General features: G+C 45.3%; 1 protein-coding gene and 1 long non-coding RNA gene across 2 annotated transcripts in view; both read left to right on the top strand.

The window, feature by feature from the left end:
* The first annotated feature begins 6,050 nt into the window (after positions 1 to 6,050).
* On the top strand, positions 6,051 to 10,385 carry LOC123590428. The gene is made up of 3 exons (XR_006708755.1): positions 6,051 to 6,295; positions 7,615 to 7,732; positions 8,973 to 10,385. It is a non-coding gene; the product is annotated as an uncharacterized LOC123590428 (long non-coding RNA).
* A 3,776-nt stretch (positions 10,386 to 14,161) lies between these two features.
* Positions 14,162 to 26,450, top strand: part of LOC123590661 (cationic amino acid transporter 3-like) — a 69,741-nt gene continuing 57,452 nt past the window's right edge. The window contains exon 1 of the mRNA XM_045464051.1: positions 14,162 to 14,793. The gene's annotated coding sequence lies outside the window, so the exon portion shown is untranslated. The remainder of the gene's footprint in view (positions 14,794 to 26,450) is intronic.

The raw sequence follows: 26,450 nt of genomic DNA, 5'->3' as shown, positions 1-26,450 counted from the left end.
CCCTTGCCTCCTCAGTCCATGCGAGGGGCTCCCGGTCTGGCCCTCCCAACTGGTCATAGAGGGGCCTTGTTATGGCTGAGAATCCGGGAATCCAAATGTGACAGAATCCTGTGGACCCTAAAAATTCACGCAAGCCTCATTTTGTTTGGGGCTGTGGCAGTGTGGTGATAACTTTCTTCCTTTCCGGTCCTAGTTCTCTTGTTCCTTATGTGAGGAGCAAGTCTAAGTATCAGACCTGGTGTTGACAAATCTGTGCCTTTTTCCAAGAGGACTGGTACCCTGAATAGGACAGGAGCTGCGGAGGGCCTTGGTACCTTTTATACAGTCTTCTTGGGTGTCGCTGGCAAGGAGGCATCTACGTATTGGAGGAGGACACACCCTGTGGTTTCCCTCAGAAAGTCAGGGAGGTCTGCAGCTAGTGCTTCCCAAAAAAGAGTGGGAGAGTTCTTGAAACCTTGGGGAAGTCGTGTCCAGGTCAGCTGCATCTGGTACCCTTTAACGGGCTCAGTCCATTCAAAGGCACACAATGGTTGACTTTGAGGAGCCAGGTGGAGGGAGAAGAAAGCGTCCTTTAGGTCAAGGCATGTAAGCCATCTGGCTGACCCAGGAATTTGGCTGAGGAGATTATATAGGTTCAGAACCACTGGGTGTAAGGAAACAGTCACTTTGTTAATGGCCCTCAAATCCTGTGCTGTCAGTATCCTCCTCCTGGCTTCTTGACTGGAAAGAGAGGGGTATTCCAAGCTGATTGGCACTCAATTAGAATACCTGCTTCTCTGAGCTTGGTCAGGTGCTCTTGTATACTCATTCTAGCCTCGAGCGGAAGGGGGTACTGCCTTTGTCTCTGAGGTTGGGCTCCAGGGATCAGGTCAACAATGATGGGGGCCTAACTCCGAGCTAGTCCAGATGGGTTATCATCAGCCCATACAGAGGGGAATGTAAGCCTAAATTCTGAGGGCCTACAGGGTAAGGCCCTGGCACAGATTTGTCTCCATTCTTCTTCCCTTGGCAGGGTAATCACCAAGACCAAGGTTTCCTTCTGTCTTGGGTTTAATTGGAGGCTAGTGTGTCCAGTGGGTTGAAAAGTTATCTGGGCTCCAAGTTTGGAGAGCAGATCCTGGTCCAAGAGAGGAATTGGGCAGTCAGGTAAGTAGAGAAACTCATGCTGGACCTTGTGACCCCCAAGTTCACATTGTCAAGCTTGACAGAAGGGCTGTTGTATCACCCGTGTCCCAGTAGCCCCTTTCGGTTGCCGTCTTTTGGCTTAAGGCTGCCACCGGGGAAGTAACAATGGACTATTCAGCTCCTGTGTCAACCATGAAAGTTATTGTCTGTCTCCCTATCTTCATTTCAACCGTGGGCTCATGGGGGCTAAGAGAGAAAGAATCCAGTCCCCCTCAGTCTGATTCTATCCTGGAAAGACCAATGAGGTTCTCGCCTCAAGGTTCCTCCCAATATCGGCTGCGTTTTGAGGGCCCCTTCTGATTCCAACATTCATTCTTCCAGTGTCCCTTCTCTTTTCAGTATGCACATTGGTCCTTTGCTAAGGGAGCTCTGGGCTTCCCCCCTTTTGGTGGTTGGGGTCTTCCCATCTTTGCAGCATCTGTTTCTTTTAGTGCTGCTGTGAGAAGGGTGGCCTTCTTTTTTAGTCTTCTCTCCGCTTCTCTTTTGGCTGCGACTTCTCTGTTAATGAAAACTTTATTGGCGACCTCTATCAGCTGAGTGATATTCATCCTGGCAAAGCCCACCAACTTCTGGAGTTTTCTTCTGATATCTGGGGCAGCTGTGCCACAAAAGAGGTATTTACCATTTGTTGACTTTCTGATGCCTTGGGCTCAAATGGGGTATATACATGGTATGCTTCACATAATCTTTCATAGTAGTCTCCAGGAGACTCTCCAGGGTGCTGTGTGACTGACAATATTTGTCATGTTCATGGGCTTTTTGGCTCTAGCTCGGATTCCCCAAAGAAGGGCTTCCTGGTATCATCAGATGTGGGCTTGTCCTTCTTCTGTAGTGAATTCCCATGTTAGGTGTTCTTCAGCTGTGGCAGCTTGAGCCCAGACAGCAGAGTCATTAATCCCTGGAGGTGCATGACTTTTTAGGTATTGTTGTGTTACTCTCATTCTTCTTCTTCTTTCTTCTGTATTAAACAGAGTACGGAGTAACTGTTGACAATCTTTCCAAGTTGGTTGGTGGGTCTGGAAGAGGGACTCCATCAAGTCGACCATTGCTTGTGGCTTTTCAGAGTATGATGGAGTGTTGTGTTTCCAACTGAGGAGGTCGGTTGTAGAGAAAGGCTGATAACACATCATGGAACATCTGGGCTGAACTATTCTATCCTCATTCTGTCTTTCAGGCTCTCTCGTCTCCCTTGCAGGAATTTGGAGAATGTTAAGTCTGGGTCTGGGGCACAGTCTGGCTGCTGGCCCCTGTGGGGGAATGTTCTCCAGGTCTAAGAGGGGCAGGGAGATGGGTAGCAGCGACTGCAGCAGCAGCAGCGGTGGTAGTGGCCGTGGTGGTGGTGGTGGAGAGACAGATGGGGGAGGAGTTTCAAGCTCAGGGAGAGGGGGAGGGAGGGAGCTTGATGAGTCATAAGGAGGCGGAAAGACAATATCTTTTTCCATGTCTCCTTTAAATATTAGAGAAAGAGTGGGTCACTTCTTTGGCTCCCTGGGTGAGCCTCCGGATAAAGTGGCTAAAACCTTTGTCTGGCTGTTTGCTAACGATGAATCGCACCCAGGGCAGGGGAGTTTGGGCAATTTCAAGCCAGGAGTCAATGTATGGAAACTGATCAGGGTGGTCTGGGTTCCCAGTGACTATTAGCCAAACCTGCTGCACTATTTAAGCATCTAATGTCCCTTCTGGGGGCCATCCTACATTGAATATGGGCCATTCTAGTTCACAAAAAGTCCTTAACTTCATGGGCGTCATTTTCACCCGTAACTGCCTGAAAATCCCTTTTTAAAATTTTTGAGCATGACCTCTAAAATCGTAGGCTTACTCTGTTTTGATCCCATTATTAATTTCTTTCTCCTGTTCGGTGTCACAAAGACAGACAAAAGGAGGGTATCCCCTCAGATGAGAGGACCAATCTGATACTCCTCTGGTTGCGTTCCTGAGGGAAACTTTAGGTGAGATTTGGCCATAGCTGACTCAGCTTTGTGACTTGCCATCGGAATCTGATCTGATACCGCCCCAGGCCTTATACACTCACCACGACACAGTATAGCCCATTCAGACTCCATAGACTTTTGGGTACCTTAAGGGTGCCCATCCATGGAGCCACAAACTCAAACTCGACTGGCAAGCCTGGTCGAGCCACACATACACACACACACACACACACACACACACACACACACACCAGAGTCTATTACATTCCCTCCCATAAAATTTTCTACCTGTGAGACCATTAAGGCCTCCAGGGACTGATCATGTCCCCCTTCCACCCTTTTGGGTGGGCCTTCTTTGGGGCCTCAGCCTTACCATTTCCGACGTCAGGTCCAGGTCCTCACCTACCAGGTCTCTTTGAGTCCAGCAGGAAGGATAGAGCGGGGCGAGGCCAAGATGACCGAGTAGGAGACTGCTGAAATTCAGGCAGAGCACGCCTTCTCCCCTGCGGTCACTTGCTCTGTCACTGCCTCACCGTTTTTCCAAACCGGTAGCAACAATGGGCCAGTTTGATTGGGTTTCCTGGTCAGGGAACCAAATATGTTATGGAACAAGTCTGGAATGCTGGCAGAAAAACCAAGCAGCACTCAGAGATCTTGGTGGATAGGAGATTTATTTAACACCAGCAGGCTCAGAGGAAACCATTTCTCCAAAGATCTGAGCGCCAAATGCAAGTGGGGAGGGTAATTTATAGTTGTCAGCTTCCATATCTGTGGGGGTTTTCGCGTGCGCAGCAAGGGAAAAAGAACCCGGAAGAGAGGTCTCTAAGCTAGAGACCAGAGTCTGTTTTAGCCCCATCAGCAATCTTTGGCATACTTTATTCACTTCTCCAACAATCTCATCATGCTCAGCTCTTTGGGCCTCTTCAGAAAAACCTAGGTTCCTTAGCCTTCCCTACTCCAGCCTGTGTGTGGCTATGGTTAAGATATTAATCTTAACCATAGACCTGGGAAGTCACTTCTCTGGTCTAACTGAAGTCCTGCCTGGAGCACGGGAAGTGGAGAGAACCACCATATACCCAGAAGAACTGCATATGGGAAGGAGGCCAGAGGAAGGACCCTATGTGGAAGGTTCTGAGGGAGGGCAGTTCTACCTCAGGTTCTCCTCCATCCTCCTCTCTCCTGCCCCACTGGGTCTGTGGAGATGATGACCATGGGACAGAGTGGTTCACACCCTGGAGAACTCTCTCTGCTGGGGCTTCAGGATTCACAGGTGCTGGGGGGAGGGGAAGCTGAGTTCCATCATGGCCCTTGTTATTGTCTTCTGTACAGTGGGTATATTGGGGAGGGAAGAGGGGAGGCAGTGTTTGTCTCAGTCAGCCTGAGTCCTTCTGGTCTCACCCAGAGTCCCTTTGAAGCCTTTTTCTCTCCAGGCACCAAAATCCAGTCCCTCATAAGCTCCCATGATGGTACATCCTCCTCTACTCCCCCCGCCCCCACCAAGTACAGCACCCTTTACTGGGGGCTGAGAATCACCAAATTCTCCTGACTACCCCCCTCTGTTTCTGCTGCCACTGCTTAGACATCTTGGCCAGGAGCCCTGGCTCTATGGACTCAAGGCGGGGGGCTGTGTCCAGGCACCCTCCCTCTGAGGTACCATTTCTCCCTTGCCTCATTTGCTGCCACCTACCTTACTGATTAAGTTAAGAGGTATGCTCTGTATGGGACTCCAGCCTAGTGGAACTTGACTCTGGGAGCACAAGGACAAGGACTGGCTCCTCCTGCTCCCTCCCAATTGGCTGTCTTACAGTTTTTTCCCCTGCTGCCTAGCATCCATTTGAAAACATCAGATGGTTTTGACTTGAGAATTCATAGCATAATGGGTACCTTGAGAGGCCCCTAACATGACTGGCATTTGTTTCAGTCCTTTGCAGGAGGAGGCTCTATCTGGTGCCTCTTCCATTCTGGGGAAAGTGTGTGGGGGCTGCAACCAGAGGGTCTAGTGGGAAACTGCACAGTGAACAAGGAGGCACATGGGGTGAGGAAAAAAAAAAGGAGACTTCTGTCTTTTCAGGTTTCCCCTATGGGATGAAAGCTGGAATGAGGTTTTTGGAAGGCTGGCATATTTTTCTCATCTTGTTTTATAAGGAAGGAGTCCTGTATTGTGGAATGGCAGGGAATTCATGGGTGTGGGGGCTACATGGAAGGGGGTAGGTAGGGGGGTGGCATGCCTTTTTTCATGCATTTTTCCCATCAGTTCACAAGTTTGCACATTTGCTCCCCTCCCCCAAACTGTCTCTATTCCAATTAGTCAATGCATTCAATCCAGTTACTATCCTATTTTTTAGCTCTTTAGCTCCCAGGAGAGGGGAGGAAGTAAGGCTAGTCAGAACACTGGGGTCATCATACTCAAACCAGAAGTTCCCAGCTGAAGGTAAAGGGAACAGAACGGAGCCCTCTCCTGGTCTGAAGTTAGGTTTTTCCTTGTCCCTTCTATCCTTACTTCTCTCTCCTTTCAGTGCTCACCTCCCTAGGAGACCCAGCTTTTGAGGTTAAAAAAGGGCCAGTGGCAGCAAGAAGGATCTGGAGGAGTCAGTAGGTCAGAAGAGGGATGAGAGGGGCAAGGAGCAGTGAAGGGCCTGAGAGAGAGGATCCCTGGGAAGAGAGAGGTGAGGACTCTGGATGGACCTTCCTCTCCATGTGAACAGGGCTATGGTGGGAGGGACTAAGATTCAATATGGGAAAGTGTTTCGCTGTCAGGCAGTTTTGAGGAAGCTTTGTTAACACAGGAAAGAGCAAATTATGAAGAGAAGTTCCTCTTGCAGCTCATGAAATAGGAAGAGAGGGGCAGGGGCCATGGGACTCTGAGGGGCAGAGGGGTGTGTGTGCTGAGGGTGAGGGTGTGCACAGCACAGTGTTTGTGGTGTACGTGTCTGTGCTCCGTGGTTAACAGTCCTGTGTGCATTGTCATGTGTGTAAACATATCACATGGGGAAGGGTACAGCTTTGACATGCTCACAAGTGAAGTGAGCAGGCTTCCCACTGGGGCCTATAAAGTATGCTTCTCTGTTAGGAGCAGCAGTCAGCACAAAATGGGAAGACCCCTGTATTGGCAAGCAAGAAAACGTGGGTTCCAGTTCTGGCTTTAGTTATCAGTTGGGATCCTGTGAAGCATCACCTCGGTAAGCTGGGATGTCACCTGCTGTACAATCTTAAAGGAAAACCCATGTGTCTCTACTGTGCCCCCAGAAAATGGAAAGGGGATGGATGGGTGATGGAATTCCAGGGGCCAAAGTGAATAACGAATGCTAGTGGAAAGGGCGGCAGGAAGGGTTTCCTAAATTTGGAAATTCATGGGTTATTGCTGGAGCCAAAGACTCCCCCAACCTGGGCAGTCCAGCCCTATCTCAGCACCCAGGGCTGGCTCTGCAGGGAGAGCTGTTCTCTGCCGCCCTCTTGTGGCCGCCACGCTCTTCGCAGGTCGAGGCTGGGAAAGTTCCCGTCAAGTTCACAGAGCTATCTCCCTAGACCCCCAGATGGAAATTGCTTGTATCAGAATGTACAACACTGCATCCTAATAAGGTCATCCAACCTCATATTTCCCCCCATATCCCCTGGGTTCTGGAGCACTCACGATCTCTTTAGGGCTTGGAAAGTCTTCCTGAGATTTAACCCTCTTTGCCATTGCCTGAGGTTTTAAGTTATGCTTTTGGTAATGTGTGGTGGAGACAAGCAGCTGAGATCAAGATATTGAGCAGAGAGAGAAATTTCTCTTTCTCCTTGAGTTCCATCTACAACCTCAGCTTCCCAGAATCTTCAGGAATTTTCAAACCTTGTCTGGCATGGGTAGTGAGATTGCTGGAGAAAATGGGTCTGGAGCTGAGCATGCTTTGTACATCTAGGCTTTTGTGAGTTTGTGGCTAAACTTAGTCCCTCAGCCTCAGCAGGAAGATGGATTGGCAGGGAGGGATATGGCATATTTGACAGATGCTGACAGGACTCCTTATCTGCTAGCTCTGGAATCCCCTCCCACCCACCACACTGCCCTTGACCCTCGCCTTCTAGTGCTCAGTGCTCATTAGTGACTGCCTGTCTTTGGGAAGACACCCCGAGGGCCAAGTGCCATTGGGTGGACAGGGGGGAGAGGTGGAGGAAGGGGCACCACGTAAATGACTGAGGAGGAGGTGCTGGAATGACTGGGATTTGAGCTGGGGTCCCATGATCACTGGGATGATCAAGGAGGGTTATAGGTGCCATGAGGAGATAGAAGAGAGACACACATATTTTTGGTTCCCCATCCTGTATTTGAAGACCTGCCGCATCTCCTCCCTGAGCTGGTTGCCCATGTGTGCCTGTCTGAGAGGTACAAGGAGCCCCTGGGCAGTCTGGCCCAGGATGCAGAGGCAAAGCTCCCAGGCTTTCTGTTCTGCACACTCCTGTGCTCCTCCAGCAAAGCACCTCTAGTGGGTCCTCTCACATCTCCCGAAACCTCTTTTGACAGAATGTTCTAGACAAGTAGATACCTGACCAAGGGGGACGTCAAGTGACTTCCCAGAATTTCCAGCAACTCCTAATGGACAGACTGGGGATGGAGAGGGCCAAGCCTCAGGGTCTGACAGGTGAGTATAGCAGGCAAGGAGGCCACCAGCATCTGGAGTTCTGGAGAATCTTCTGTGAGGAGCAAGGGATGCATTTGGAGCCGGCACTATATCGTAATGGGCCAGCTGTCCATCTTCCACACAAAGTGCTGCCTGCCATGTCCCCTCTGTGCCCCTAGTGCCACCCCACCCCAGGAATGATAGGGCAGCACTTGGAGGCAGAAATGGGGTTTGGGGGCACCAATACATTGATAGGGACAGAAAGGCCCAGTAAATTCAAGCAAAGACCAGCAGAGTGGGAACAAGAAGACAGAGCCTGTATGAGCACTGTGCAGTCCAAGAGATGCAGATAGAGTCAACAGAGACAGTCCATAGTAGAAGAGAGAGTGGAAGACAGACTGAGAGACAAGAGAGAGGAAAGAGAGGAGCATCCAGAGAATAGAGTGATAGATCCATGACAGAGATACTCAGAGGTCAGAGATAGTAGAGACAGATACCTGAGACACATGAGTTCAACTCAGGCTTAGGGGGTCCAAAAGCCATGGACGCAGATCCAAAGACAGATCCATGCACCCAGGTCCAGAACTGAGGAGGCAGCCAGGGAAGTGCACACAGAAAGGGAGGGAGAGGGAGACAGAGAAGGGAAAAGAGGAGGTGGAGACCAGAGGGGAGGCAGTGAGAAGGGGCAGGTAGAGGTTGCAAAGGATAAGGGCTCAGCTGGTGTGTGTGTGTGTGTGTGTGTGTGTGTGTGTGTGTGTGGCAGGAATACAACAATTCAGAGCTCCATACAAAATGACCTAGTCCTCTGGTGCTGAAGGAGACCCCACTCCCCTCCCTCTGCAGGACTGTTCTGGGCAGTAGAGGGGAAGAGGGGAGAACAGAAACAAGATGTGAGTTAGCGAAAGACTAAGATGGAGAAGAAATGACAGAGTCATGACTGAGATCAGAGGGAGAGAAACTGAGAGTGGAACAGGGAGTAGAGAAATGGACAGAAGACAGAGGGAGACAGAGCAAGAGAAGGAATATGATGGAGGCTGGTGTTCAGAGACACAGGGAGAAGGAGGGAGCCTCTCACTGCAGGAGGGAGAGAGGGGCAGGGAGAGAGACAGTCTGTTGAGAAGCAGATGAGGGGAAAGTGGGGAGCAAGCAGGGTGCTTGTCTCCCCAGAGGGGCTGGGCTGGGATGGAACAACCCTTTGGGGAGGTGGGGAGGTGGCCAGTGAGTGCTTTTTAGGGTGACTTTCTCTCTCTCATGTTTTAAGTACAAGGAACCTGTTCCACACAACCATCTTCTTCACGAGAGCACTTACAACTGCTGCTGCAGGTGCCTGGTCACCTGGCATCCTCTGTGGGGATCGCCTTCACAGCCTGCAGCACAGCTCTGACCATCCTCACCAGAGGAACATGCTTGTCCTTCAGGGTGGATCCAATTTTTAAAAACAGCCAAGTTTTCTCTGAGGCTGGAGAATAAGTTGAGGACCCAGCTGGGAAGCAGTATTTCCAGTTAAATACAAGGTGAATGTGGGCAGACATGGTGGAGGATGTGCCCTCCTCCAAAATGGTTCTGAAAGGTCATTGTGAAGGGGATACTTTTGCAGCATGTGACAGAAGGAGACATTTCTGGTGGCCACTAGAGCCCAGATTAATGTTCCTGTCCATTTGTGAAAAACAGGTAGTTGTACTCGTGGGAGTTTTCCCAGCCTGGTACTGGAGGCATGAAACCTGCATTTGCCCGAAATACTGGGACAAGTGGTCTTGCCCTTGGGGAGCTTACAGTCTCCTCCCTGCCAACTAATATGCAAAGTTACCCAATGATACTCACTCAACACAGATCAAGTGCACAGGACAAGGGGAAATTCAGAATCAAGTCAAGTTAGTTCATCAGGGAAGGCTGCCTGGAGGAAAGGAGTTATGAGTGGGCTGTAGGAAAAATCCAACAGGACATGGGATGGAGGAGGAAAAGAAGAGAACGTCTCTCTTGATTCTGAAACAGGATGAGCAAACGATAAGGCAGGTAGGAGACAGCTTTGTTGGCCTGGAATAAATACTTGGATTGGAAATCAGCATGATGTATCCTCAGAGGCTATGAGGATGACTGAGCCTGGACTGCACAGGTTAGTGAGCCAGGGCCAAGACAAGTGGGGAAGAGACCCCTGGGGATCAGGGGATAGACAGAGAGGGACACAGGATTGTGTGGAGGGGTATTGGGAAGACTGAAGGCTTTGAGACCTTTATCCTGACTATCCCCTCACCCACCCCTTCCATGGACTGAATTCTGTATTTTAAAGCTAAAGGAACTTCAGTAAATGATCTGGTTTAGCCTTTCATATTCAGAGTGTAAGGTATGACTTCCCCACTTCGCAGATGAGACCTCAACTTGGCCAAGCTCTCCTGGGCAGAACATGCTGAGAAGGGCCTCAGGAGGAAGGGCCTCTTTTGCCCTCTGGGGGTCACTTCTCCCTCACACAACAGGCCCCAAGCCTGGGTGCTTCCCAAGGCAGAACCTGCAGGAGGGGACACCACAGTGCAGTCCTTTGATTCTTTGCTCCTCCCCTTACCAGCTCTGTGACTTGAAGCAAGTTACTTAACCTCTCTGTGCCATGGTTTTATTATGTGTAAAAGAGACCTACTCTGTGTCCTATTATTGAGAATAAAATGAAATTTATACCACAGAACTCTGTACAGTTGTAAAGATGTATATATCTAAATGCATTAGGCGTTTTATTTTATTTTTTATCTTTTTAAAGTTGTATTTATTTTGAGAGAGAGAGTGTAAGCAGGGGAGGGGCAGAGAGAGAGAGAAAGAAAGAGAGAGAGAGGGAGAGAGAAAGAATCTTTCTTTATCAGGCTCCGAAGCATCAACGCAGAGCCCAATGTGGGGCTCAAACCCACGAACTGTGAGATCATGACCTGAGCCGAAACCAAGAACTGACTGATCCACCCAGGCGCCCCACGTTAGGCATTTTAAGCCACCCTCATGCTCATCTTTGATATCTTCTCAACTTATTGTCTCCATATCTGCTGAGCACAACTGCCTCCTGGCTCCCAAGCCCTCAGCACTCCCAGCCTTTAAATCTGGTATTTCTTTCCCTCTGATCTTGCTTTGTATTCTCAATCTCTGTTTCCATCTTCTTTCCCTCAGCCCTGGAAGGATATGGCTACACTCTATTAATTTATATGTTTTTTTTCTCTGCCAGGTTTCTTGTCTTGTGTGTCTGTCCTCTCACATCTTAGAGTAAAGGGCCCTGCTAATCCTCCCTTGGAATGCTTTCTTTCCCCCTGGGCTGGGTTTACAGGGGGAGTCCAAAGAATGTTCACTGACAGGTGCAGATTGGTGGAGATCCGAAGTTTAGGGAGGCCTTGGGGGATAGAACAGCAAAGTAGGCTTCTGCATACTGGGCTCTTACCTACAGACTCTCTCACCTTTCTTCAGAATGTTTGTCATGACTGGGGGAGGGAAACAACCATCTCCCTCCTGGATGTAAGGGTTAGAAGGGAATTGATTTCCTAACGTTTAGAGAGACTATATTTTCTTCCCTAATGTGGGACAGATCATGAGGAGGTGAAACCCACAGGCAAAATATATAGTCATGAGAGGGCTTTCCTTTTCCTATGTGGTGTGTGTGTGTGTGTGTGTGTGTGTGTGTGTGTTTCTGGTTCGAGCATTTACCTACCTGAGGTCTAAGGAAATCCTTTCAAAATGTATTCTAAATTTCTTTGCTGAAATTAAGGCCATCTCTCTAGTGGAGACAGTTTTTAAAGTTTCTGACTCAATGTGTTTCATAAAAGATGTGTGTCCATGGGGCAGGAGGGAGGTCAAGGGTAGAGCTTAGAGAAGAAATGTAATTACCCAGATCCTGGCTTTAATTACCTAGTAGCCCTGGACATTCTAAACTTTATTAAACTTCTATGTGTCCACGGGAGTGGGATGGAACTGGTGGGTTTTGCTGTCTTGTCTTCTCCAAAGGATTCTGTGGAAATTTCCCTCTCCACCCTCCCTCCTGCTGCTAAAGAGAATCCTTGGGCTCTAGTTATAACCAGACTTCTGGCCTCTGGGACCTGCAAATGTGACTGTCAGGGAAGTGAGCCAGAGAGAACAACTCCCCTTTAAATTGCTTGAGTTAATGTTCTTAGGGTCTCCCCTGGCTCTGAGAAGAGCTGGGGAGGGTAGTCTTTGCAGAGACCCAATAAAGCCTGGGGAAAAGGGCAGGGTCCAACTTGCCATGTTAAGTCTTGGGTCTTCACAAATGTGTCTGGTTGCTTCATCACTGGCCCTTTGAAACCTAGATTCAAGCATGTACACTGGCCTCAAGGTCTCTGTTCTTTGCCTCAGTTTTTCCTTTTTCATGTTTCATATGTGTATTTGTGGGGGCCCTTTAGTGGAGAGCTGCTTGAAGTCATTGATGATGACTGCTCAGAAGGTGTCTACATTGTTGCCCCAAATTAATGGACAGTCACTAGAAGGTTATTTTGCTTATACCTTGCATCGTGCTTATTTAGTTCTCAATGCAGACACAGGCCCAGTCCTTACCCTCTCCTCCCTCTTCTCCATATGATCCCTAACCAGTCTGTCCCCAGCACTTTCTCCAGAGCTTGTCAGCCTGACTTCCTGCCTGGCTCTGTTTGTCTTTCTCCTTGACCCCCAAACCCCCTTGCACTGGTTCTGCCAGGCTTCCTTAACTGCGAAATTTAGGGCTGAGATTCAGGGGTCTTTTGATTGCAGCATTTTGGGGGAGACGGAAGGGGAGGCATATACATGTCAGAGTCTCTGGTATCCCCAGGTTGGCACTGGGAGGGAGCCTGGGCAGTGATGGCAGCAGCTTCATCCTGTCAGCTTTCTGGGCACATCCACCCCCAGCAGCACCTGAGAGGGGACCAGACTCAGCAGGGACCAGGTGAGATGGAAGAGGGTCATAAAGCAAATATATGTCCCCCTCCCTGGTCTGGTTCCCTCCTTCTGCTCCACACCTGTCTCCTTCTTTCTCTTTGTCTTACTCCCTCCTCCATCTTCAATGCAGCCCTGTCTTCTTCCTTCCTACTTTGCCTCCTTCACCTTCATCTCTGTCAAGCAGATCTGTCTGTCTATCTCTCTGTATTTCTGACTCCAAATATTTTTTTTGTCTGAGATTTTTCTGGGACTGAGTCTGCCTTCAGCTCTTCCTTCTGGCTCTCTCCCTTCCTTCTTCCATCCCTCAGTCTCTGAGGGTCTCTCTTCCCATCATATCTTTGTGAGTTTTACCCTGTGTGCCTTTCAGTTTCTCCACCCACAACTCCTCCTATCTGTCTTCTTTTGCAGTTTCCCCATCCCTGTCCCCTCTCTTGCCCTCCCTTCCATCTTCCTTGCCTCTCTCATGTCTGTCTTTTAGTCCCTTATCCTGTCTCTGGCTCACACCCCTCACTCCTCTCCCTTCTCTCCTCCCACCTCTCATGGTTCTGATATTTCATGTGAAATCACTTGGATGGACTCCAACTGCCAGGCCCCTCATTCTGTACCCCTCCTTCAGGAGAGACCTAGGGCCCCAATTCTGCATCCTCTGCATTCCCTGCAAACCTGAGATAGTTCTTATACTTACTTGTTGATTATCTGGAGGCCCAGGTATTTCGCCAGCCTCCCACTCTCTACACATGAGAGAGTGAATAGCACAGCAAGAAAGGGGAAGGAATTGAATCTTGGGACCAGATGCAAGCCCTTCTTGCCCTCAAGGAGATACAGCTTTAGGAAAATCCCAGCTTGAGGCAGGGGAAGACAGTCTAGAATTGTTGGAACAGACACCAACCAAACACACAGATGCTTATCCCCAAGAATTCTTCCAATTCCTGCCTGCCTCCTTTGCCTCTAGGAGTTTTGGCTCCTTAGTATTGGCTGGCCTCTCACCCACTACCCAGCATAGCACCTTCTACAAAAGAAGTACTGGATTAGTTCCCTTGGTTCATGCCTACTAGAGATGTGTTAGTGCAGGGTCAATGTGATTTGTAGGTTTTCTTCAGTTGGAGGTTCTTCCCAAAATCTGGAGAAATTCTTTCTGCTCCAGTTTCAATTATCTGCTTTGGTATAGTTAGTATAGACTCTGTCCCTAGAGAATCCTGCCACTACCCTTCTCTCCCCTCCTTCTATCTCCATCACAGTCATTATGGCAACTAATTTAGAGTTTAGAGGAATCTCAGTATTATTAAGTAGAGGCAGTGGTGCCCTTTTTCCTTTAGATCAAATGCTTCTTGATAATCCTCCATTCAGTTCTGGGTCTCTAAGTAGGCCCCATGTTCTCTATCTCTGAAAAGTCTTGCCTCTGTTTGAAGATTAATGTTCTAGGAAGGAAGAGGCACCTTCCTTTTGTCACTGTTTCAGGATCTTGGAAGACCTACCATTTGAATGATTAGAGCAGGAAGCTGTTTAGGCAGGGAGTCTGTGGCTTTATTTACTCCAGCACAATGCTCAATGCATATTCAGTTACAATGCACTATGAACTCTGAATGACTGTCTCAGAAAATTCCTTGTGGTGAAGCTTAAGCCAGTTCCCTTGTAGTTTTAGTTCCAGAGTGATGGGAAACATGGGTGAGGAGATGGGGATGGATGGTGGTAGAGGAATCCAGTAGGAGATTCTGAGACAGGGAGCTGCTGGGGTGGGGGATGTTTCTATCCTTGTTTAAAGGACTGCTGAGTGGGCTCTTTAGCTGGATCTGGGATTTGCCCCAAAGCACCACCGGTTGGGCTTCATCTGGCTCCCCACACTCTCCTCCTGCCAACCAGGACTTCCTCCATACCCAGGACCCTGAAAAGCTTACTCTAATTTCACAACTTTCTGGCAACAAAGAGTTAAATAATGTCCCATTTAAGTCCTCAGTCCACCTCCTCACCCATGCAGGGCCTCCAGGATTCCAACTAATCCACATCCTTTACCCTGTTCCACCATTCCTCTCACCTGCCTTTGGAGGGCCCCGCCCCCCTGAGGGCCCGCCTCCCCGAGGGCCCCCTGAGCTCCCACTCCAAGTCCTGACTCTGCTTGGCCAAGCTCCTTTTCTTTCCCTGGTTTTGCTTAAACTTTCTTCTCAGCTGTTATCCTCTGAGGAAGAAAAAGGCCATGGGTAAGTGATTTCTTGTGTTTATAGAATTGGCAAGAAAACTGAGACAGAACCAGAGTGGAAGAAACTGGGCTTGGAGTGCCGCTAGCTGTCAAAGCTCTGGGCAGTTTGAGCAGAGGGTATTTCATGGCTCCAGAGCTAGACTTTGGATTGGGGGGTGCAGGCCAAAGGCCTTGCAAGTTTGGGAAGAGCAGGTAGGATTTCTGGGTTATTCCCTGGCCCTACTCCTCCTTAGTCCTTCCCACCTCTTTCTTTGCTTTGCCCTCCTCCCTGGCCTTTCCTTTCTGACCTCGTGCAGAGCTTGCTTTATTCATCTTTGTCTTTCTCACAGAGCCCAGCACATAGTGTGCTTAGACATGTTTTTTGAATGAATGAAGATTCTTCCACCTGGCTCGGCTGCCTCCTTCATGTTTTGCCACACTTTCTCACTGGAGATTCTGAAAGTGTCTGTGTCATATCTTCTTAGGGAGGACATTGCTGTGGACTCTGCCGAATAGCAGGGCCAGTTTCATAAGGTGGTCCATCCACCATCAGAGAGAATTTGAGAGTCTTCTTCCTCCTTGCTTAAGAAATTAGATATCTATTTTTTACAGCTGCTGAAGGTATCACCCTGCCTCTCTTATCTAATTTACAACAGTTGTGGTGGGGATTGATTATAGGTCAGGTCAGGCTGTAGGAGGAAGAGATTACCAAGTTCCCCTGGGGTGTAGCTGCCTATTGGTCTTTAAGACACTGGGTCTTCAAGAGGCAGTTTGTTGTTACCTCAAGCATATTTGAAACTCTTTAATTTTAAAGGCCTCGGCAGTCTTAAAATGTTCTCCACCCTTCTCCCCTCCCAACTGCCATGTACACTGTGGGATGTACCCCAACACCAGAAGCCCAAGACAGCACTTATCCATGCATGACATCTGTTTTATTGATTATATGTGGCAAATATTTATTTCTAGTTGTCTTTCTCTTGCCTTCCAGCAGTTCTTTTCAATGTCTCTCCGTCATAATTTAATACATGTTATGTGTTTCCAGAAGGCAGTTACATTTTAACCTTAAAGAAAAATCATGTGGAAAAACCAGTTTCCTTCACAAAGTATATTCCAAATTGATAAAAGTGATTTTTATGGTACATTCTTTTGCTTTATGCTTGTCCTTTTTTTTTTTTTCTTGTATTATACAAACCACAAGGCCAACTGGAGACCAGAAAGAACTAGGGAAGAGGGATAAAGAGTTTCCCTTAATAAGTGGTTATAGAGGCTAATTGTTGTAGATTATGTTGCCAGAGATGGGGTGAGGTAGATGGATATTTGTTCAGAAGTCATATTGATCTATATTTGGATAAAAACTCAGGACTTTGAGGCATTATACATCTTTCATATGACTCAGATGGTCTGGTGTCTTTCCTACAACAAAACAAAACAAAACAAAACAAAACAAAACAAAACAAAACAAAATTGACTTTCCAAGGGAAATGGTGAGTATGTGAGCAGCTACCTAGGGCAATGACAGGAACCAAGCCAAGTCTGGTGAGAGAATACAGACAGAAAGAGACATCCAAATACTTACATGGAAGGACAGAAGGTTGCATTTAAAGATATGAATGAAGATAACCAGAGAGATAGCCGGCCTTTCTAAACCCCCTTGTGTGTAGCATATTACTTAGTGCGTACATGGTAGAACAAACCATGGGCTCTGACCACACAAAACTGCTAATCTAAAAGTGGATACAGAGTAGAGTGATATATAGGACCACTGGATGGTTTTTTAGATTCTGTGCTTACAAGGAAAGGAAGGATTTGGTTGAAAAAAAAAAAGCTGTTTATAAGACTTCTTGGAAAAAATGAGTGTAGATTAGTGCTCATTGTAAACAAAGACAAAGTGTTCATTGTAAGTACATTACAGCTTTAGTTTGGAAAATAAGGTGGATAGGCAGATGTGTTTCCTTCTGTTTATTCCTCAGGATTTTTTGTATTATTTTTATATTCAAATAATCTTATTTAGTTAACATACAGTACAATATTGGTTCCAGGAGTAGAATTCAGTGATTTTTCCCTTACATATAACACCCAGTGCTCATCACAGCAAGTGCCCTCCTTAATACCCATCACCCATCTAGCCCATCTCCCAACTACCTCCCTCCATCAACCCTCAGTTTGTTCTCTATCATTAAGAGTCTCTTGTGATGTTTTCCTCTCTCCTCTTCCATCCCATATGTTCATCTGTTTTTTCTTATATTCCACATATGAGTGAAATAATATGGTATTTGTCTTTCTCTGACTGACTTATTTCACTTAGCATAATACATTCTAGCTCCATCCACTTCATTGCAAATAGCAAGATGTCATTCTTTTTGATGGCTGAATAATATTCCATTACACACACACACACACACACACACCACATCTTCATTACTCATTCAACAGTCAGTGGACATTTGGGTTCTCTCCATAGATAAGCTATTGTTGATAATGCTGCTATATACATAGGGAGACATGTACCCCTTTGAATCTGTATTTTCATATCCTTTGAGTTAATACCTAATAGTGAAACTTCTAGATCATAGGGCACTTCTATTTTCAGTTTTCTGAGGAACCTCCATAGTGTTCTCCAAAGTGGCTGCACCAGTTAGCATTCCCACCAATAGTGCAAGAGGGCAAGAGGGTTCCCTTTTCTCTGCAGTCTTGCCAACACATACTGTTTCTTGTGTGGTTAATTGTAGCCATCCTGACAGGATGAGGTGGTGTAAGGTGCTCAACATCACTCATCATCAGGGAAATAAAAATCAAAACCACAGTGAGATTCCTGAGGACTTTTATTAGGTGTTCTGTGTTTATAGGATTCAGGGTTGAGAAAATGGAGTAGAGAATCATAAAAGTAAGTAGAGAACACATTTATTTTCACTGTTGACATCAGTGTATCACATCATTTTCTCACTTTTCCCAGCTCTCTTTCTGATTCCTGTTTGGGAAATCTCACTTTGATTCTCCCTGGTAGCCTATCTAGTTTTTGAAGACCTCTAGAAGCAGAAGCTCAGGCTTTTCTGATTCATCAAGCTCATCATCTTGATAGGTGTGATAGAAATGTTAAGAATTTCCAAAACTGGATTATGACTGAAACTAAACCTGTAAATGTGTCAAATCACGAATGAGAAGCATTGCATTTAACTCTGTCTTCTCTGCAGTTATCCCAGAGGGACTAAGAGATTTGCCTTGTTCACAACCATCCTGGAATGATACTAGATTATATGGTGTCTATACAGCCTCTAGAGAAGCTCTGGCTATCTGCTTGTTTACCCAAATAATGGTGCAATGATACTAGAGTGGTATGTGCATGAAGCAGTGACTCCAAAGATGTGGGAAGGAAGCAAAAATGTTTTCTCCTTCTCTACCCTCTATCTCCCCTGCTTCCCACACATACAAGTGTGCATTTTTTAACATTTATAAATGGTTGGGCAGCCATTCTCTTCAGACTGTTTATTGTTGAGAAACTGAATAACTCCTTGGACTTCTCATCTTGATGTAAAAGCTTTCATCCTTTTTGCCCAGAGGAAGTGAGGTTATGAAAGTACTCTATGCCTCTCAGAAATGTGATTTCAGGCTTCCCTTTGGGGCCCTTTCTCTCTTTCCAGCTCTGATAATTTCAGACATTTTTTGACAGTCCTTCCTGAGGCATCTGGGGTTTGGGACTGGATTCATCTATTTAATTCTGCAAGGCTTGTGAGTACCTAATTTACATGGTTCCTGCCCCCTTTCTGAGAGTCTCTCTATGCCTGTCTTTGGGGCTCTTAATTTCACCAGGTTCCAGAAAAAGCCCTCTTTATCTCCATGTCAGTTCTTGATTATCCACGATAATGGTGGGAATAACCTACAAGAGTGAATTGTACTAAAACGATTTTTGTTTGATTTTTAAGCGATGGAATCCTGTCTAGAGATAATACATAAGTGAACAGCTTCAGTGAAAGCAATCCATCATGTTACTTTCCCATGGGTGGCCGTATGGCATCTCTGCTTTGGTGTCTAGAGAGGATGGCAGATGCAAGAACGCAGATAGTTCAGGCCTCATTGTGTTATCAGAAACTGCAGATCTATTGACAGCTCTGCGAACTGTCTCCATGCCTTTGTTCAAATCCTGGAGAAGTCCTTTCCTTACTTTGAGAATCCAATATATAGTTCACAGAACATGAAAATCAGTAGGCAACATGTGAAACTCACGTTTTCCTAGGGTTTCCATCACACCTAGAGTAACAGTCAAATTCTTCACAGTGACTCTCAGATCTTCCATGAAGGATCTGGCTTCCTGCTTTCTCTTTGTCCTTATCCCTGACTGCTTTCCTCTCACTCACTCTGTCCTGGCCCCACAGGGCTTGTTATTCCTCAAAAGTAGCCAAGTACCACTTCACGCCCATTAGGATGGCTGCTATTAAAAACAAAACAAAACAAAAACAGAGGCTCACAAGTTTTGGTGAAGATGTAGAGAAAGTGGGACACTTATACATTGCCTGTGGGAATGTAAAATGGTGTAGCTGCTGTGGAAAACAGTATGATGATTTGTCAATTATGTATACAGTTACCGTATGATCCAGCAACCCAAATTCTTGGCATATATTCCAAGGAATTGGAAGCAGGGACTCAAAAAGACATTGTTACTCACAAAAGCTAAAAGGTGAAAGAGCCCACATGCCCATCAGTGGATGGATGAATACATAAGATGCGGGATATACAGGCAATGGATCACAATTCAGCCTTAAAAAAGAAGGACATTCTGACATATGCTATAACATGAGCTATAACCTTGAAGACTTTATGCTCAGTGAAATAGGCCAGTGACAAAAGGATAATATTGTATGATACCACTTTTACAAGGCACATAGTATAGTCAAATTTATAGAGACAGAATGTAGAATGCTGGGTGCCAGGGGCTGCAGGGAGGGAAGAACTGAGAGTTACTGCTTATGGGTGCAGAGTTTCAGCTGAGGAAGATGAACAAGTTCTGGAGATGGATGGTGGTGACAGTTACACAACAGTGTGAAGGTGAGGCTGTCTTTGATCACCCATTTTAAAATAATAAAACCCACTAGAGAACATCCTAACCTTTTCCTGCTTTTCTTTCCTCTGCTGCATTGATTGAAAATCTTACACAATATATATTTATATTATTTATTTATTTATTTATTTATTTATTTTTAATATGAAATTTCTTGTCAAATTGGTTTCCATACAACACCAGTGCTCATCCCAACAGGTGCCCTCCTCAATGCCCATCACCCACTTTCCCCTCCCTCCCACCCCCTATCAACCCTCAGTTTATTCTCAGTTTTTAAGAGTCTCTTATGGTTTGGCCTCCTCCCTCTCTATCTTTTTTTTTTTCCTCCCTCTCCCCTATGGTCTTCTGTTAAGTATCTCAGGATCCACATAAGAGTGAAAACATATGGTATCCATCTTTCTCTGTATGACTTATTTATTGTTTGCTTCCTACTGAAGGAATGTAAGCAACTTGAGTGGAGGGATGTTTGTGTTTTTCTTTGCTTTATTTGCAGTGCTAAATAATTGGGGACCACTATATTTGAATAAATAAATGGAAGACTATGATTGGACACAGACTTCTAGATAAAGTACAAAGAGAGAGAGGAAATGGGAAGATTCCATTTTTCATTGGTTTTGTTAACCAATGGTTTTCATTGGTTTTGTTAACCAAGAGTCTTTTACCCTGGGATATGAGACTCAGCCCCAGTGTTCATGGTGGATTTTATTCTGTTTAGCTTTTCATATATATTATAAACTGTTTCTGCTTTGGAAGTATTGGTTGTGCACATGCACCACACATTATTATTTAAAGCTCTTGCCCTGAACACAAAGCTTCTACTCTTGCATTCCTGACTGCCCTCTACCAGAGATGCAGGGCTGCTTGATTTAGGACTTTGTAACTCTGGGGAAACTCAGCTATCCAAAAAGGCTTATACTGGTTTGTTTGGAGCCACTGGTTCAGTTGGCTGGAGATTTTATTGTCTGGAAAACTTTTAAGGAGGCTGAGAGAATTTATATGCTTTGGGATCAGGAAGGAGTTGTACTTGGATACAAAGGGATTGATATAAACTCTGGAGATGTTGCATTTAATGTCCATTTCTCTGAACTTTTTAGAGCTTGATTTAATTATTTAACAGCCTCAGTGCACTACTCTCAAGTCTTTTTCAAACTTCTAGCAAAGCAACTGGTATCCAAACTCTCTTTGAAAGTATTCAGGAGGAGCCACAAGGCCAAATTCCTGATTGGCAGAAGATTTAACACCCAACCCTGAGAACCAGTGTAATTTGCTTACCTGGAAAAATGTTTTGAAAAGGAAACGTCCAGAGTGAGGGCAATACCCTTCTTAGAGACAGAGGAGTGAACACAATGACCCCCCAGGACAAAGGGGAGTGAGTGGTGCTGGTTGAGAAAGGAAGACATACTTGCAACTTAAGTAGTGTACTGTTGGAATTGACAGAAATTCTTCTCCTTAGTTATTTGGGATAGAACTTTTGTTTTGGAGTTTAGAAGGAGCTCAGAGACTGAGAGTAATATGGGCAGGAGTAAGGAAAGACAGGGGAGCTGAGGGCATTATAGAATCCATAAAAGCTGACTTCCTTTTCCCTGAATCTTCTCTGCATTTCTTTCAGCATCTCCTTTTGCTAAGCACCTCCTTTGGGAGAGAATGCTTCCTAATTGAACTTAGATTCACAGACCCAGGTCCATCATTGGGAAATTTCCTCAGGAAATTCTCTTGAAATAGATGATGGTGCATGTTCTAGTGTCCTGTCTACACCTTGGTTTGGACCTTTCTTTCTTTGAAAAAGAAAAGTCCTACTTCCTGGAATTTTAAGGTACAGTAGTAAATAAATACATCTATATATTCATTTCCTCTGTCCTAAATGTCTCTTATAGTCGTTTGGCACACTTATGAGCAGATATTTTTCCTGGGTAGTGAGAGTTGGAGATGAGACTGTGGCATCCAGAAGGACTAGGGATATGGATCCTGGCCCTGCCTCCTAGAAGCTTTTAGGAGAAGCTTTTAGCTTTTAGACTGTAAGGAATTTCAGTGACTCACACAAGGCACCATCAGACAGAAAGGGAAAATCAGTTTCAGCTGTGCATCAGGATGCGCTGTAAGTACTGGTGGGAAGAGGAGGAAAGTTGGAGATGGGCATCAGTCAGGATGGCTTAGGCAAGGCTTTGTAGATGCAGAGGAAGGCTGTAGAATAGGGTTGAGAAGAGCTGGAGGGTCAATATGGACAGAAAAGAGTGAGGATGGCCTCCATGGCAGGACAGGCAACTTTCCTAGTACCAAGTCTCATCCCACGAAGAGTAAGTCAGGATGTAAGGAGGTGATGAGCCTGAGGGTAGGGGGAGAATTACAGCAGGAGTCTGACAATTGGGTCAGAGAGTCTGGACTGAATATAAACTGTTGGACTAATTGCGGATTATTGCACAGGGAAAGGGCATTTCTAAACATGGAGTTTGAGGGTAATGTTTCTCTGTGTTGTAATAAGTTGGGTTTGTGGTAGGCTCTCTCAGGATTCCCAATCCATGGGTTTGTTTTGTCTTCTATAAGTTCGGTTGTTCATTTGTTTGTTCTGCCTGCATCTGTTGAAGTAAAATAGACATGATGTGGTTTTTTTTTTTTTCCTGTGGGGTGCTTCTCTGGATCATCATACTTTGTCTTTATCCCACTTTCCCTCATCTTCAGTAAAGGTGGGAAGAACACAAGGACGACCTTGCAAAACAAAGTTGAGGGAAACAGAAATGATCAAAAGCATTAGCCATCTCTAAACCTGCCGTTCAGATGGTCCTCTGGGATTCCTGCTCAGGGCCCATGGATGGACTTCAGAAGAGTGTAGAATATTATTTTGAGGTGACCAACCTCAGAGGGCTCTGTGATTCAACAAATGTGAAGAACTGCTGTCATGTCTTTGTGGGGAGGTAGTTGTCTGGATATGGTTCCTCAGAGGGAGTAAAGAGGTACAAGCATCCTTAGTGCCCAGTAAGAAGCCTTCAGAGACAAGGAGCTGAAGGAGAAAGAGGAATTGGGAAAAGGGAAATGGGTTCAGAGGGAACTGGTGGGAGGGGTGTCCCATCTTCCCTTGTTTTCCACCCTCTTTCTAGCGGGTAGTCTTTCTCTGTATTCTCCATGTCCTGATGATTATAGGATCCAGTTACCCTTCAATTAAAATCTATTGACTGCCTGCCATTTATCATGCCCTAAACCCTGTACTCTCACATTTTCTCATGCAATTTCTTTGTTAAACCTGTAGTGCAGAGTGGAGTCAACAGCTCCCTCAGTCATGAACTATTAGCCCCATTGCTTCCTGTCAGACCCCTTTACAAAATGTGTTTTATTTTCCCCTTTCATTCCTATCTCTATTCTCATTTCCCCTCCTTACAGTGGGGGAAGAGGGTACTTACTTTCCTGTATTTAATAAATGATCTTCCAGTCTATGCTCTACATGTGTATTTAGATACATCCATCCACTCAACAACTACAGTGCTGACTATGTGTGCATTCTTAATTCCACTAAGATTGTGCTTTAGGATAGTGGACCCAGTTAATTTCCCAAGAACAGTACATTATAGTTTGTATCTTTTCATGGAATTATCATACTGATACAATAAGGGAAGTAAAGTAAGGTTCCTTATGGATGAGGGAACTGAGGCTTAGAGATATTAAGCAAATTACCCTAGTTTATGTAGTCAAGCACAAGAGCCAGTGCTTATATCCAAAATCTCTCATATAATGTTCAACGCTTTTACCACTGTAGTACGCAGCACTGACTCTTCCAGAAATAAGATGAGGCATCTGCCTCATTATGTATTATTATTATTATTACTATTATTATTATTATTATTATTATTATTATTATTATTATATTTGAGCCTTAGATATTTAGATGCCTGGTCTAACTCAATAAGCCTAGGACCCCCAAGGGTTTAGCACCAGCATGTATGAGGGTGTCTAATTAGAGTTCTTAAAGTTTCAAAGTGAATTATGGAATAAAACTGTTTTTATTGTTTCATGAGGACTAGCTAACAGGCTTGAGTTTTAGTGGTGATTTTGAGGCTAGACATTTATAAAGACTAATTTTCAAAGTTTGGGGACTGTGGATCAGATTTAAATATTAAGTATTAGGTAGAATATATTAAGTACATATTATATGCTAGTTACTGAGCAAAGTACTTTACAGGCATCATTTCACTAAATCCTGACAACAACTCTATGAGATATTTACTTCTACTCCCATTTGACTGTTGTGAAAACTAACACACTGAGAGGTGAGCTAATTTGTCCAGAGTCACCCAACTATGAGGTTGAGTTTTGACTTGAACCTGAACCATCTACCTGCAGAGCCTTACTCTTGACTACTAAACTGTGCTGCCTTCCTGTGAAGGAAGATTTACAATATCTTTGCTTTGAAATTGATGATAATTTCTTGTCATTTGGGGTGGTTCAGAGCAGTCGTGGAGAGTACATTGCTAGTTAGACAAGAATTCCAGAAGGAGAGGTTATGAAGTTTGAAAGTGTCCCCCAGTTGTCTTCATTATGCCTCCCTGTGTCCCATGAAGTGAGACCTCTGCCTTAGGACATCCTACCTAGACTTTAAGGCCTGAGCATGATGCCTTCAAAAAAGTGGGGACTCTCTAACTGGGCATGGGTGGCTCATTGCATATAACCCAAGGCAACCTGATAGTTTCAAGACAAGACAAGTGTCCTCAAAAGGAAACAATTCTTTATCACCCTGTGTGAATCATACTTGCCAGGAATTATCTGTGGTCAAAGTTTTATCACAGTTGGTTTTTCTTCCACACTTTACATTTTGCTTGCCTTCTACAGGGTAGATAATACCATTTATATATTTACATTAGCTGGGCTTATAAAGATTGCTTGGCTACAAAGTATATACTCAAAATCAAGTAGATAAGAATATTTGATTATGTGCTCTTTCAGATTTCTCTTCTCTGTTTATACATTTGTTCAACAGATATTTTTTGTGCACCTAACTCACAGTCTAATGGAGGAGACTGGCAGCTGACCTAAAATGTTGATATATTAGAATAAATGGCACATGGGGTAAGCCTGGTGCTAGGAGACTCGTAAGGGTAAGGGTAAGGGCAGCATAAGTGTCAAGGGAGACTTCCTAGGGAAGCAACTTCTGAGCTGGGAACTGAAAGAGAAGTGGGGGTTAGCTATAGGAAGAAAACAAGGGGGCATTAGAGGCAAGGGAATGGGGTCAGTGTAGAATTTCATGGCTGAATGCAGGAACTGGGCAGGAAATGAGGTTGGAGGAATCAGTAACAGGTAAGACTATGAAGGAAGGGCATTGGTGAACCACAGGAGGTTTGGAAGCCTGGGGGTGGGTGGAGACACATCAATCACATTCATAGTGCAGAAAATTCCATGGGTTAATTGACCTTTCTTATTGGTCAGATGTGTTTGTTGGTACATCATAACATTGGAACTGGTAAATGGCAAATAAGGAATCTAGATGGATTTGTAGATGGAAGTCCAACCAATACCAAGCGTACCTTCTGATAATGTATAAAAAAGATTTTTCACTTTTGACTTGATTATTCTGTCTTAACAAACCTCTGACAACATTTGTTAAAAATTCTCTCAAAATCAAAGCCTGAGTAGAGAGGAATGTGAGGGCTGCATGACTTTGTATTCTCTGTTTTCCACTACTTTTCTGGGGCATTGCTGTGAATTGTTCATCCAAAACTTACTCTCCTTGAGGAGGGGCCATTTGAATAGCAGCAGGGGAGGAGGTGAAAAGAAGAACCACATGTGGTGTACATTAATTAAGAAAACATATTTAATATAGTCAGACAATGGTTTGTGGGAGTTAAAAATAACTCCTTGTGAAAAATTACTAAGGAGTTACAGTTAGTGTTTTAATACAAGCTCACAGAGCAGGGCAGATTCCAAGGCTGCTGAAAACTGACATCACAGATGGTGCAGGGTGTTTATAGAGCACAGTGAGGCCACTGAGGAGACCATCTGCAGAAATGAGCTCACCTTCTCTCCTAGAAGCCAGAGAGGGAGGAGACGGAATTGTTTTGGTTGTGAGCTATGAGCTAGGTGACTTATTTCTTTTCTCTCTACCCCTCATACTCTCTTAACTGTGGACATAAAACATGTGGTGAATTTTTGTTTGGTTGTTTTGGATGAGGTTTATTGAATGTCAGAATTCACAAAATGGCCTTTCTGTCTCTTCTCCCTTTAATGGACCCTTGGTTGGCTGCTTCATCCATTTCTCCAATGTTTTCTCGCCAGACAGCATGTTTCTCTCTTTCATACTGGTGGTTATGAAGGGCCTGCCCCTTTCTCCCCCTTCATATCTTCTCACAGCACCCCATGTGGGCCTAAGTGGGTAAAGAAAAGGGTTGGAGTGTACATTCTTTGCCATCAGTTCAGCTAAATGAATGATACAGAGTGAGGAGAAAGGGGGCCATAGTGACGTCTGACATTGGCTAGCTGATTTGGGGGCTAAGGGTTTTAAGATTGGGGGACCAATATTTGTATTTTAAATTCAGATGGTATTTAAAATATGGTTCTATAACTTCAATGAGGCCCTCTCATCTGTGAATTAATGTGTCATAACTCATGTTCAAGTACCACACAAACATCCATGGTGTGAATTATTA

Source organism: Leopardus geoffroyi, chromosome B4 (assembly GCF_018350155.1).
Source record: "Leopardus geoffroyi isolate Oge1 chromosome B4, O.geoffroyi_Oge1_pat1.0, whole genome shotgun sequence".
NCBI lineage: Eukaryota > Metazoa > Chordata > Mammalia > Carnivora > Felidae > Leopardus > Leopardus geoffroyi.
This window is presented reverse-complemented; position numbering and strand designations above follow the sequence as displayed.